The sequence below is a fragment of the Dermacentor variabilis genome, chromosome 5 (assembly GCF_050947875.1).
Source record: "Dermacentor variabilis isolate Ectoservices chromosome 5, ASM5094787v1, whole genome shotgun sequence".
Classification (NCBI taxonomy): Eukaryota; Metazoa; Arthropoda; class Arachnida; order Ixodida; family Ixodidae; genus Dermacentor; species Dermacentor variabilis.
Window position 1 is genome coordinate 141,480,527 of NC_134572.1, and position 12,081 is coordinate 141,492,607.

Here is a 12,081-nt window from a genome sequence, read left to right on the forward strand (position 1 = left end):
GAAAGTAACATTCCACTTTCGTGGCTTCTGGTATTTTTCTCATACATCGGGTGTTTGGCGTAATGTGATCGAAGGTTCAAATCGACGAAGGGTGAACCAAGTAAACCATTTCTTAACACTTTTGCGCAGAGTGACGAAGCGACCGGACTTAAGCGAGAAAACAACACACGACACCTGAGTGCAAACTACCAACTTTCAGAGTTGATAGTTTGCGCACAGGTGTCATGTGTTGTTTTGTCGTTAAGTCCTGTCCCTTCGTCGCTCGGCTCAACAGTGTTAATTATGTCGAACCAACTAGCTCCTGGTGGAATTTCTTTTAAATAATTTCCTCTGCTTTTACGACAGAATCATGCATTTAGGAATTACTTAGTCTAGTAATTACACAAGTAATTATGCAAATTGGAATATTTAATTTATAGCACCATGTGTTTGATCCCAATGGAAGAACTGAAGCGGGCAATCTGAGAAGCTCCTAGCCGTTTCCAGAAATGCAAGAAGTAGACGTCTTTAATTTTTACAGCGTAATGAATACTTGTCTATCTTAAACAAGAAAGCAAAATTCAAGAGCCGAAGAGCACAACGGTGACGTCCATAGTATACTTACATTCATAACGTGATTGATGGTGCCTCACAGGTGAGCGAGCATCACGCGAGCTTCCTTAGCAAGCCAAGATCTCGGTTGCTTTAGGGTTCCCCGACGTTGAGGACGAAGCAGTCACGTCACATATGGGCGCCTGCTATGGGTGTCCCAGTGGCGCTGTTCGGCTAGTGTTTCTCTTTCCAATGTGAAACTGGGCTCAATATATTAAGCCGTAAAAGTTAGCAGCATAAAATTCTTGCATTTCTCGAAACGTTTACCAGCTCCTCGAATAACGTGCTTTAAATCTTCCATTGGAATCAATCGCCCTAATGACCCGTGTAAAAACAATATTTAAAGAACTCAGTGAGTACGTGCTTCCTCAATATGATATCTGTACCTGCGTTGTCTTGTCCACCTATATCTGCCCTCGCTTAATGCATATATTGGGGATAGGGGCAAAGTCTGAGTCAATACCTTGTGAGGATTTTGTCAAATACGACGCGGTAGTTGTTTATTGCGTGTCTCTATTGCTACATGAAATATTGATTAGTTTCAAGACAACAGGGCACTTATGCGATGGAGGATGGCATTAGTATCGCTATAGAGCATATTTCAGCAGTAGCACGCTCAGCTGTTTGCTTTGACAACGATTGCACCAATCGGAAACCGAACATATACATGAAAGTGACTCTCAGACATCCAAATAGCTATCGTTCTTGGGAAGATAAGCCTTCTGAACCATACAACCTGTATGTGGTCACCGCGACTGTACGAGTACTTTTGTATCCCTATTAAAGCAAGATGCATCTAGCACAGCTCGCAAGCTAGTTCCCGCTCCAAAATAAACTGGACACCACGGCTTACATTAGGACTAGAAAGCATATGCGCTCTGGCTGTTGCTTTCGACGTCTTCACTTGCGATTTCCGGAACCGTTTCGTCGCTTTCCTTCAGTCAGGCTCGGCTTTTAAATACAGAGCCTATAGGCAAGAGTATCCAGGTTGACTGGATCCCGTGACTTTCTGCTATGGCGTCGTTTAGAACGTGGCAACCATGACCACTGAATTGTTTCGAATGTTCAAAGAAAGCCTTTCTTATTCACTTGGTAGTTGTCTGTTGTTTTCTATTAATTGCGTGATGAATGATATGAAGTAGTAAAATGGCTACGCCCGCCACTCTTATTCCGGGGCGTTGATGTGATGGATGAACAGGGAATACATAAAATCTTATTGAGCTTTTCTTAGTCACGCATCCGGTAGACAACGCCACGCGCATAACCTTATTTTCAAACGGTAATGCAAAAAAAAGAACTTTTTTTTTCCTTTCTTTCTCTGTATTAAATGAATTTATGTATAGGAAAGGTTGGTACCGTGGGTGACGCTGGTTACACCTCGCTTAGACAAACAATACATATCAAAGTTTTATTTTATTTTCACGACCTGTCATTACTCGCTGCGCAAATTGCGTGTGTTATGACATAAAGTGTGTTAGCTTGAACTCTCTCTGTACTATGCGTTAACGGCGCTCCGACTTTTATTTTAGTTTCATCCTGATATTCTGTCTTCATTTTACGTTTCTTTGCGCTGGCCTAAATTTATCAAAATTTCTTTTTACTGTGGGATCTCTGGAACCATTAGGCAGCGCCATCAAAAGTGCTTATTGATACATATTCGTCGCAAACATTTGCACGGGTCTATGTGGATTGCTGCATAGGCGTTGTATATTGAATGCCACTCAAATGCAGCCGCGGTTACATAGGCCATACTGGACCCTGTATAAGGCTGGAGAAGCCCAAAACAACTTAACAAAATGAAGAAAATCTCAGCTATGGTGTCGTACTGCAACAGCTCCGGCTGTAAACCTCGGCTCGAAGAGGCGAATGCGCTGTATCGCCATTCAGATCGGGCAACGCGAAAAATTTCTGAGGCCTACTATATTAAGATATACGTTGACAGTCGCACCAGTAAAACTTCGTGTGCTTCTACACAAAAAGGAGTTGGCGCTTGCGAGCTTATCTCATCCCTGATCTAGCCTGGCTTTTATTCTTGATTCTAAAAATTGATTTGATATGAAAACGCTTACGTACATAGAGAGGAAAATAAGGAAGAAGGCTAGCAGCTGGCACTGAGTGGGGCACGAAGCCTGCCAACTCTTTAGAAGGGGATAGGAATAGAAGTTGAAGATAAGGAGAACAGAGACATAAAAAAATAAAAGAACAGCCTGATGACAGGCCACAAAGACGAACATAAAGCAAAGAATACATTGAGCAAGTAGGAACAGAAACATAAACGCAGGAAAGGAAAAAAAAAAGAAACAAGCACGTAAGTCGCAATAATTACATTAGGCGAAATGAAACGTCTTGCCATGTATCAGTTTTTACAAGTTTCTACAGCAGCCTAAATTACTAATAAGCCATTTTGTTTCTTTCATTGAGCGTGTGATAACCTGATTATCTTGTGTGCATATCTGCATGTCCTTGGCCAATAAGTCTAGCCGTTAGTCAGCGCTCATGTTAGTGCTTCTTTCGCTATCCTTTCGTTATCTTCTTTCCGCACTTTCGTGGTTCGCGCTGCAGTAATCTCACCATTTATGGGCCACCATTAATTAAGGGGAGCCGTCAAGAGCGTTTATTCTTTCTTTAAAAACCTAATGTACACTCGCGACAACATGCGCCAAGACACTGGCATAACTAATTAACCCAACTCTTAAATAAGTTTGGCTGCAGGTCAGTTGCTGCCATTTCGTGGATTACGTCGGACGGAATGATGTTGTTTTCGCCCAGCAAAGGATCAACCAGGGCTACGAGATCGCACGGCTGGACGACAGTTAACTCCAGTCATCAGCAAGGACAGAGGCCGTATACAGGTTACATGCCCACCAGAGGAGATACGATGATAAGTAAAGAGGCGGTGTCAGCTTACATAGGACGGTTAGCGCAACTATAAATTTCGTATTAATGGTTTGAGGCAGTAAACATGAGCTGAAGCCCACTGGCAAGTTTCAAGGTCTCTGCGGATGGCTCACGTGGGTAAGCGTGCTACGCTTTGCACAGTTAACGGTGTCTGGTTTTCATCTTAGACGAAGCAGAATTCAACTGCGACGTCTAATCTGCGCTGTTTTAACGAGGTAATTTAACGTGTGTCCTGCATATCTTCCCTTTTTGGTCGCACCGACGCCATCGCCGTCGCCTCTCGCAGAAACAGCGGGGATGCTGGCTCAGATTTTTCGCGAATGCGTCGAACAAGTTGCGACATGCAACATCGTCTACATAAGAGCGCAAACCGTTTTCTCCCACAGCAGATCCGATAATTAACAAGCGGAAATGTTTGTCTAGCACGGTACGACGAGTCCGTTGGTTAAAGCGTTGATACCGAATATTGCCATCGGCGACGCCGTGATGTCGACGTCTGCATAGTGTTCCGCACAACACCCGCGCTACAAGAATGCGTCCCGCGGAAGCCGAACCATTTTGTCCGTCTTGTGCGTGCGAACACGAAACTGCAGTCATTCTGAGTGTTTACTTTTGGTCGATGGGTGTTTGTTTATTGTGCACAGCTTCATTACTGCGTGGTTGCACTCCCTGGAACAGTCGCAAAATTGCAGACCCAGGACAGAGATGATACGGCAGGGGAATACATGCATTTGTACTGTGTAACGAGGCGCTATCAAAGGACAAGAATTGTTTTGCCTTGAAACACCCGTGTGTTCAATATTTGGTGTCGGTCCGTTACGCTTGCACGGAATGCTCCTCGTCACGGAGAAGAGAAGCAAAGGATACGGCGATAAGGGCAATGACTTTTGTCACGTCGCTCATAAGCTTGACTTGCTCTGAAAAAATTCCAGAGCGCGATTTCGTCGCTGACATTGCGAGTCATTTTACTTTGCTGAGCCATACAATACAAGAGTGAAATATTAAAAGAGCTAGCTGGTAACAGGCAGGTCTATCTTATTGTGTAGACGTCTGATACCCATTACTGCAGATTGTTTAAGGCGTCGAATAATCATATGCGTTATTTCCGCAGTATAATACGCACTGCTATACATAGCTAAGAGAGATAGAAGACAGGGAAGGCACGGAGGTTAACCAGACGCACGTCCAGTTTACCACCCTGCACTGGATGAAGGGGGCATGGGAATGAAAAGAGAGGTGGAAAGAGAGAGAGCACAGTTTCGCGCAGAGTTGAAGGTTTGCACTGAGTGTACACTCGGTTCCCAGGACCTGTCGACTTGATGTATTTCAACAGCGCCTTCGTGGATTTCTGTGCCATCAACGCGTATGGCGAGGGTCCAAGAATCTTCATTACCGAAAATGGTCTAGAATCCAGCTGGTTCAATGCTGTCCGGAGAGCTTCACTCGCGACTTCGTACTGGGGCAGATACATAGGATGTGTTCAATCGTTTCTGTAATTCAAGAAGAGTCGCACATGGGCGTATCCCCTATTCCAATGCCGAACGAGTAGGACTTCGTAAATGCCACCGCGAGCCAGAGGCGGCACGATACTGTTGCCGCATAGCGGGCAACTTTTGATGGCACTTGTAGCTTCAAGGATGGATCCAGCCTATGAAGATGACACTTTTGTAGGTTGGGAAAAGACCAGTATTTGTGTGTCATAGCTTTAACCACAATATGAAGCTTTCTTGCAGCGTCGGTTCTGGATGAGGGGATTGGAACTGGTCGGGCTTGCAGATGGGCAGACGGGGCGGCTTCGTCGGCGAGGTCATTACCGGGTATGCTGGTATGTCCAAGTAGCCACTGTAATATAATTTCATTCCCTTTAGCCATAGCTTGATGGTGATATTCTCTTATATGCCAGCTGCTCATGAGACTCTGAACCATTGCCTTAATGTCGCAAAATATGACTCATGTCTCTTGCAAGAGATATTTGACAGCAGCACGCAGGGCAGCAAGCTCTGCCACTGTTAAAGTTGTCATGTGGGACAGTTTAAATTTGATTGTGGTTTTCGTAGCCGGAATACAACGGCACCTGAAGAAGTGGTAGCTGAGACAAAACGATCAGTATACTTGTGTATTCAGTCGCCGTATTTCTGATTGATTAAAAGCACCGTCATCTGTTTCAGAGCTATTGTTGGGTGATTGGCCTTCTTCGTTACACCCGGAATACTTAGGCGCATCTCAGGCTTTTAGAAACACCACAACGGTAATGAAGGCCTTGTTGCTAGCATGTATCCTAATGGAAGACAATCTGTATGGGAGATTATAACTTCAGAAAACGTTGCACGAGGTCTCTGCGATGGCAAGAACGCCAAGTGATTATCAGGGACGCGGGAAAGATGGCGGATATGCTTCCTGAGACAATCCATAGCAACGTATGTTTGAATGGAATGATCGTTGGTGAGCACGATTGTTGCAACTGTTGATGCACAGCGGGGAAGTCTTAAACATGTGCGCAATGCTAGGCCCTGTAGTAGGCTCTCCAAGGAACGAATATCTGACTTGCGCCTAGTGGACAACACTGGAAGGTGTTAGGTGTTGTCCACTAGGTGAAGGTGGAAGTGAAGATTCCACTAGGTGGAAGGTGAAGATTAGACTCTGCACAACGAAGCATGGAGCGTACAGATGTGCCCCATGCTTTCCCGCACATGAATCTGAGCCCCTGGGCGATCGACAACAGGTTTTTCTTGAGGTACCTGCAATGAGGGCTCCAGAAAAGATTTCGATCGATTATTAAATCCAAGAATCGATGGGTCCTTACATAGGTGATAGCGTGTTCATTAATGCAGACTTGGTGTGGAGCCATAGGTTTACGTGTGAATGCAATGAATGCCCATTTCTCGGTCGATGCACACAAGCCATGTGTTTGAAGAAATAGATCTGCGGAAACACGCAAGGTGGAGAGAAATAAGCTGCTACGATAGGGCGGATGTCTCAATTTCCCTTGATTAATTACTTCTCTCCACATAGCGGCTTACCACAGAACTATTACATCAAACTTCTGTCTTTGATTCGAATTGTTGACAAATTCCACTTCACCCTGCTATCTGCTAGCCACCTGGTTAGCCCAGATGGTAGAGCGGCTGCCCCGGAAAGGCGTTGTTCCAGGGTTCTAGTTCCGGACCAGGACGACTTCTTCTTCGACTGCAAGGCTTTTCTTTCGACGAATTCGTCTGGGTTTCCTTAGTAGCAATTGCTACGATTGCGTGGACGTCTCAATTTCCCTTAATTAAGCCATGTGTTTGAAGGTACGTTGATGTCAAAGTTGCTAACCGCTACAATCGCGCTCGAACCTCAAGGCGAGTGACCGCAGACGTCCAAAGGCAGATGTCATCTGTATATATCGAGAAATAGATTGTTTTAGGGAAAACTTCAGCTAGTCGAATGAGCGTCACATTGAGCAACTTGGGACTCAATAATCCTCCTTGAGGCACACCAAAGTAAGTCTTTTGTTTGTAGAAAAAACAACCGGCGAGTTATGTAGTCAGATAACCAGTGAAGCATGCGGCCACCGATTCCAATAGTACCAGGGAGTTGATAACGGCGTCATGTGCAACGTTGTCATACGTGTCTTTCACATGGAGAAAGAGCGCGACTGATACACGCTTACGGCTTTTCTCCTCTTGCCCAAACGTTGCCAGGTAAATGACGATGTCAGTTGAGGAACGACCCCGTCGAAAGCCTGCCATGGAAGCTGCGTAGATATTGTAACGTTGGAGATACCATTCTAGACGTGCGAGGACCAGCCTTTCCATCACCTTTCCGATCCAACTAGTCAGAGCGATAGGGTGATATGCCACCAAATCTAACGGAGCTTTTCCCGGCTTTAGCAAACGTGCCAGCCGACTTAACTTCCATTGCCGGGGAACGATACCTCTATGCCATGACGTGTTGAAACTGCTCAGAAGTGCTCTTCTTCCTCTTGTCCAAGGTGTTCCAGGGCAGCATAGGTGACGCCGTCAGGGCCTGGAGACGATGATCGTTTAGAAATAGCCAGGGCAGCTTCGAGTTCTTCCGTCGTAAAGGACACGTTAATTTCTGGTACCCGAGCCGCAGGGAGGTCGCTTACATCAATGTCGGTGTTGACAGGCTCGTCAGTTGCTCTTGCACAGAATTCCTCCGCCATACCAACCTCAGTTTGGCCAAGATGGAGGGCCAGAACACTGAATGGGTGTCGTTGTTTTGGGGATGAACGAAGATCGCGGACTTATCTCCAGATATGTGAAAGCGGCTTGCAATGGTCCAGTGATCCACAGAATCTCTTCCACTGCTCACTCTCTAGGTTGTCTACACGACGCTGAACACATTTTTGAATGCGTCGTGCGTCTCTGAGATCTTAAATTTATTTGATGCGTCTGTACTTTCGCTCTGCACGCTGTCGAATCGCAGGAAGTCTCTCAAGTTCAATGTCGGAATCCGTTCGGTTTGACGACAGCCATAATAAACACTTGGCAGCTTTCATTGCTTCTACAATGGTGTCGTCGATGTTCCCGCGAAATCTCCCCGACACGCTTCTTTCATAAGTGGCGTAAACATAGTCCAGTCAGTGCTTTTCAGTCACGATGACACAAGGACTGAGCGAGTCCATTAATCTTTAGGTAGGTGGGAATGTGATCGCTCCCGCGAGTCTCGATGTCGCAAAACCATTTAACATGTAATGTGGAGATCCGTGGCACTAAGGTCAAGTTGAGGCAGCTGCTATACGCCGGACTGCACAGATACCTCGGGCTACCATCGTTCATGATGCAGAGGCCACAATCACAGGCAAGCGAAACAACATTCCTTCCCCTTCAATTGATCATTGTGCTTTCCCAAAGAAAGTGACGCGCATTGAAGTCCCCAGTGATGATCTAGGGACATCAGTTTCCTTTATTATGTATTGCTGACTTTCACAGTGAAACTGCCTTGATGTGGAGATGTAACAACCAATAAGAGTGAAAGACACTTTGTTCTTTCTGACGCAGAGGCATACGTATTGGTTGTAGACACGAGGCTGAACCGTATGCGCAATATACGTCAAGTCCGTGTGGATGTAAATGAGAACGTTACTTCGCTCCTCGCATATGAAAGAAAGAAAAACTTCGTCACCAGATAACGTGTAAAGAGTTGATATGTTCGGATCGCAAATAACAAGTACAGAAAACCTGGTCTTCCAAAGAAATTGGCGCAAATCCGAGATTTGGGACTTCAAGCCTCTTCCATTCCATTGAAAAATTGTTGCACTTCTAACTTCAGTGCGAAAACAAAGGTTTGGGTGAGCTATGGCACTTACATTAGGCTTACAAATACTGGAGTCGATGCATCTACTATTTGCAATGTGCTTTGAGCTGTCGGTGTGTGCACCTTTTTAAGTAGCATGCGAATCATATTCGTTAGTGATCGCACCATCATAACCACTCGCCGATCCTGTTCAGTCGATTCACCGGCAGGAGATGGTCGGGGTAGACAACTTCCGTCGGCGTGGAGTGATTCTACAGATGGTTCCCGTTTTGGCAACACAGGCCCGGCTTCGGTGTCTATGTTCTTCTCAGTGACCTTGTCCTTTGTATGCCTTTCTGATGTGTGTGGCCTGTGCGGCAGTGGATTAGGTGACAGTGGACGTGGCATGCGCGTCAGCGACGCAGATTATCTTTGAAGAACGTCGGTGATGGAAGCGTCGCTTCCTGATTTTAGCAGCGGCTTCTCGGCGAGAGGAATGATCTCTTGCCAGGTCTTTTAAGATAGTCTTTTATATCTTAACTGTGGGTAGTCCTTGATGAAGCCTCATGAGATCCGTGGCAGTGCCGATATTTCATAACAGTGGCTGCACATTTATCCGCGGCGGGGGGCTCAGCGCAGCGGGGGCACACTGTTTCGTTGTCACAGACACTGCTCATGTGTCCCAATTTCATGCAGTTACGGCACTGCAGAGGTTTCGGAATGAAAGGCGGGACAGGATGACGAAAGTGGCCTACCTTAAGGTGCGAAGGCAGGCAGTTTCCCTTGAACACAATCTTCACAAAACGTGAGTTGCCCAGGTGCAAGCCATCAACAATGCCGTCATGATCACTCGCTCCTTTAACCAGAATCGGCCATTCATTGCTGAGGATGGCCAAGTCTACGTCATATACGAGACCGGTGATGACATCGGAGCACAGCGGGATGCGATAGCGCAGCTGCATGCCATCAAGGTCTATTACCTTGTGTAGGGCGCCAAGAGCACCCGCATGCAGAACATCAGCCACCAGTGCATTTTTGCGGGTGTTCACTTAATGTCCGTGATTTAGTTGGGCCAGATTGCGTATTAAGCCACTTCATGTTACCGTTGGGTATTATAGGCATAAACAAGATGGTGTTGGCTTCAGGGCTCCGCGTGGGTACAAGAGTTTGTTTGCTGGAGGACGAAGTGGTCCTGGTGTTCCTTCTCTTCGAAGTCGTCGTCATGATAAGAATCCTCGCTGCTGAGTGAGTAGACATGGGTGGTTTCGCTGCCGCTGTCAGTCTGTAACCCCATCCGTTTCCTGGAGACGGCCGTCGCTGACGCCACCGGTTCCGGCAGACGCCCTGGAAAGTCTACGTCCATCACCACCGAACTAGGCACGACGACTGTTAGATACGCTGAAGATTTCACAGACATAGCCAAAGGTAGAAAAACAACACTCCGCCAAGAGACACTTCGTCGACATAGCTAATAATTCCGCATGAACTCTCAGGCATCTGTGGCGCATAGCACTATTTATATAGACCGTATTAAATAAACAAACGACTATCGTAAAGTGGAATAGTGCAGTGAAGCACTAAAAGCTTTCTTTCATGAAAGCGCGGTCTATGGGTGAATGCTGCAACGAAATGAATTTTAGAGGCAGGAATTGGAGGATATTGAATATGGTAACTTCCTCCAGCAAATAATTACAGTTATGTCATGTAACTATAGGCCAACTATGTGTTTTGTCATAGTATGACATCTCTAGTGCGCGTGCACGGCTACCTGGTGCAGTTGTTTCTGTTTAAGGAAGCCAGGTAACTTTCATGCATCATGTTTATCTAACCTACACATCTAGGGTTCCTCTCTCTCTCTCTCTCTTTCACTCTACACATGCATCAGGCAATAGCGTCGACAGAACTAAACTGAGCTTAAACATGCGAACGCATTACTTGCATTCCTTGCATTGAGAAAGTTGAGGCATGGATTCAGCGGCAACGATGTTGATTTGTGTGCGCCAATTGTTTCACTCCGTGTCTACTGAAGGGATCCCCGTTGCCATGCGACGTCTTTCAGTGATCCTTCCTTTTCGTCATGATATTCATCGCAGTATCGCTTCTAGCACCTTCTTTTCTTCCTGTCCTGCCTTACCCGTCCAAGACGTAATCAGCGGAAATCCACTTTTTCGGTCTCTCTTCCCGCATTGGTTTTCGTGTGAGCGCACTGTGACGTCCTGGATTGAAAGTTAGGAGAATGCGTTTCGATTCCTTCAATCCGCCCTTCCAACAGCTATAGATCCCACTAACGCCAAGGAATGGGAGGAGCGCGCCGCCTCCGCCGCCGCCGCCGCCGCCGCCGATGCTAGAGTACCTTAGGAAGTAATCGTTTCAAGGGAACACAGACTGCGTCCTGCCGATCGAGATCTCTACTTGCTCGAGATTTTCTGGGACTTTCGTTGAAGAAGTGAAGTCTCGAAACGCTCTCATTGTTCATTTTATTTCAAAGCTCGGCTATAGTGTTTTCCAGGTCTTTATTTTTATGAAATGACGCCAACGTTCCCTTTCCTCCCGTTCTTCGGAAACTGCCATTCATTCCAAGTAGTGCGATTTGATTGCCTTGATGTTTTTTGTCTACTTGTTGCAGAGCGCTTTCTGTCGCCGAGCTCTTTTCTCACTAACCTTCCGGGACAAAAAAAATAAAAATGAAACAGAGAGCGAGTGAGCTCGGCGGGTTGTTTCGTGAGAAGAGTGTCTGTAGTGTTCGCCTTCTCTTTCTTCCTTCACTGTAGACTTCCTAATGCACCCATACTCCCCTGTCACTCTTCCCTCGCCGTGAAACCCTCACGATATACTGCGGATGGAGAACTGGAGGTCTGCTTGCAAATATAAAGAAGGCCTAATCGCTCGCACCTCTGTTCAGAAGAGAAAGTTACAGGACTGCTCACGGGCCAAGCCAAGTCATAAAAAGCCTGTTTACTTGGTGCTTTGGATATTGTCCGGACAACCGACTTCCTGAGCGGACAGCGAGAGGACAAAGAGTGACCAGTAAAGTAGAGAAGGAAACATAACGCGGATAAAGCGAGGTAGTATTGCTGAGCTTATTTCGTGTGACCGATGCTGAAAGAGCCCGCTCGTGTGAGATACATGTAGCGTTATATCCGCAAGTAGTCACTGTGCGCCCTGCCATTCGACCAGTCGCATATGCAAAGAAAGAGAAGGCCACGGGATAGATAGAATTTCTATAGAATTCGCATACATACTGAGAACAACGCCGGTACTTATTTTCAGGGTCAATGACACTTAAGACCGCGACAAGAAATAATGTCGCTTAAAGGACTTATCCTGACAGGGAAAATAAATTAAAAACCT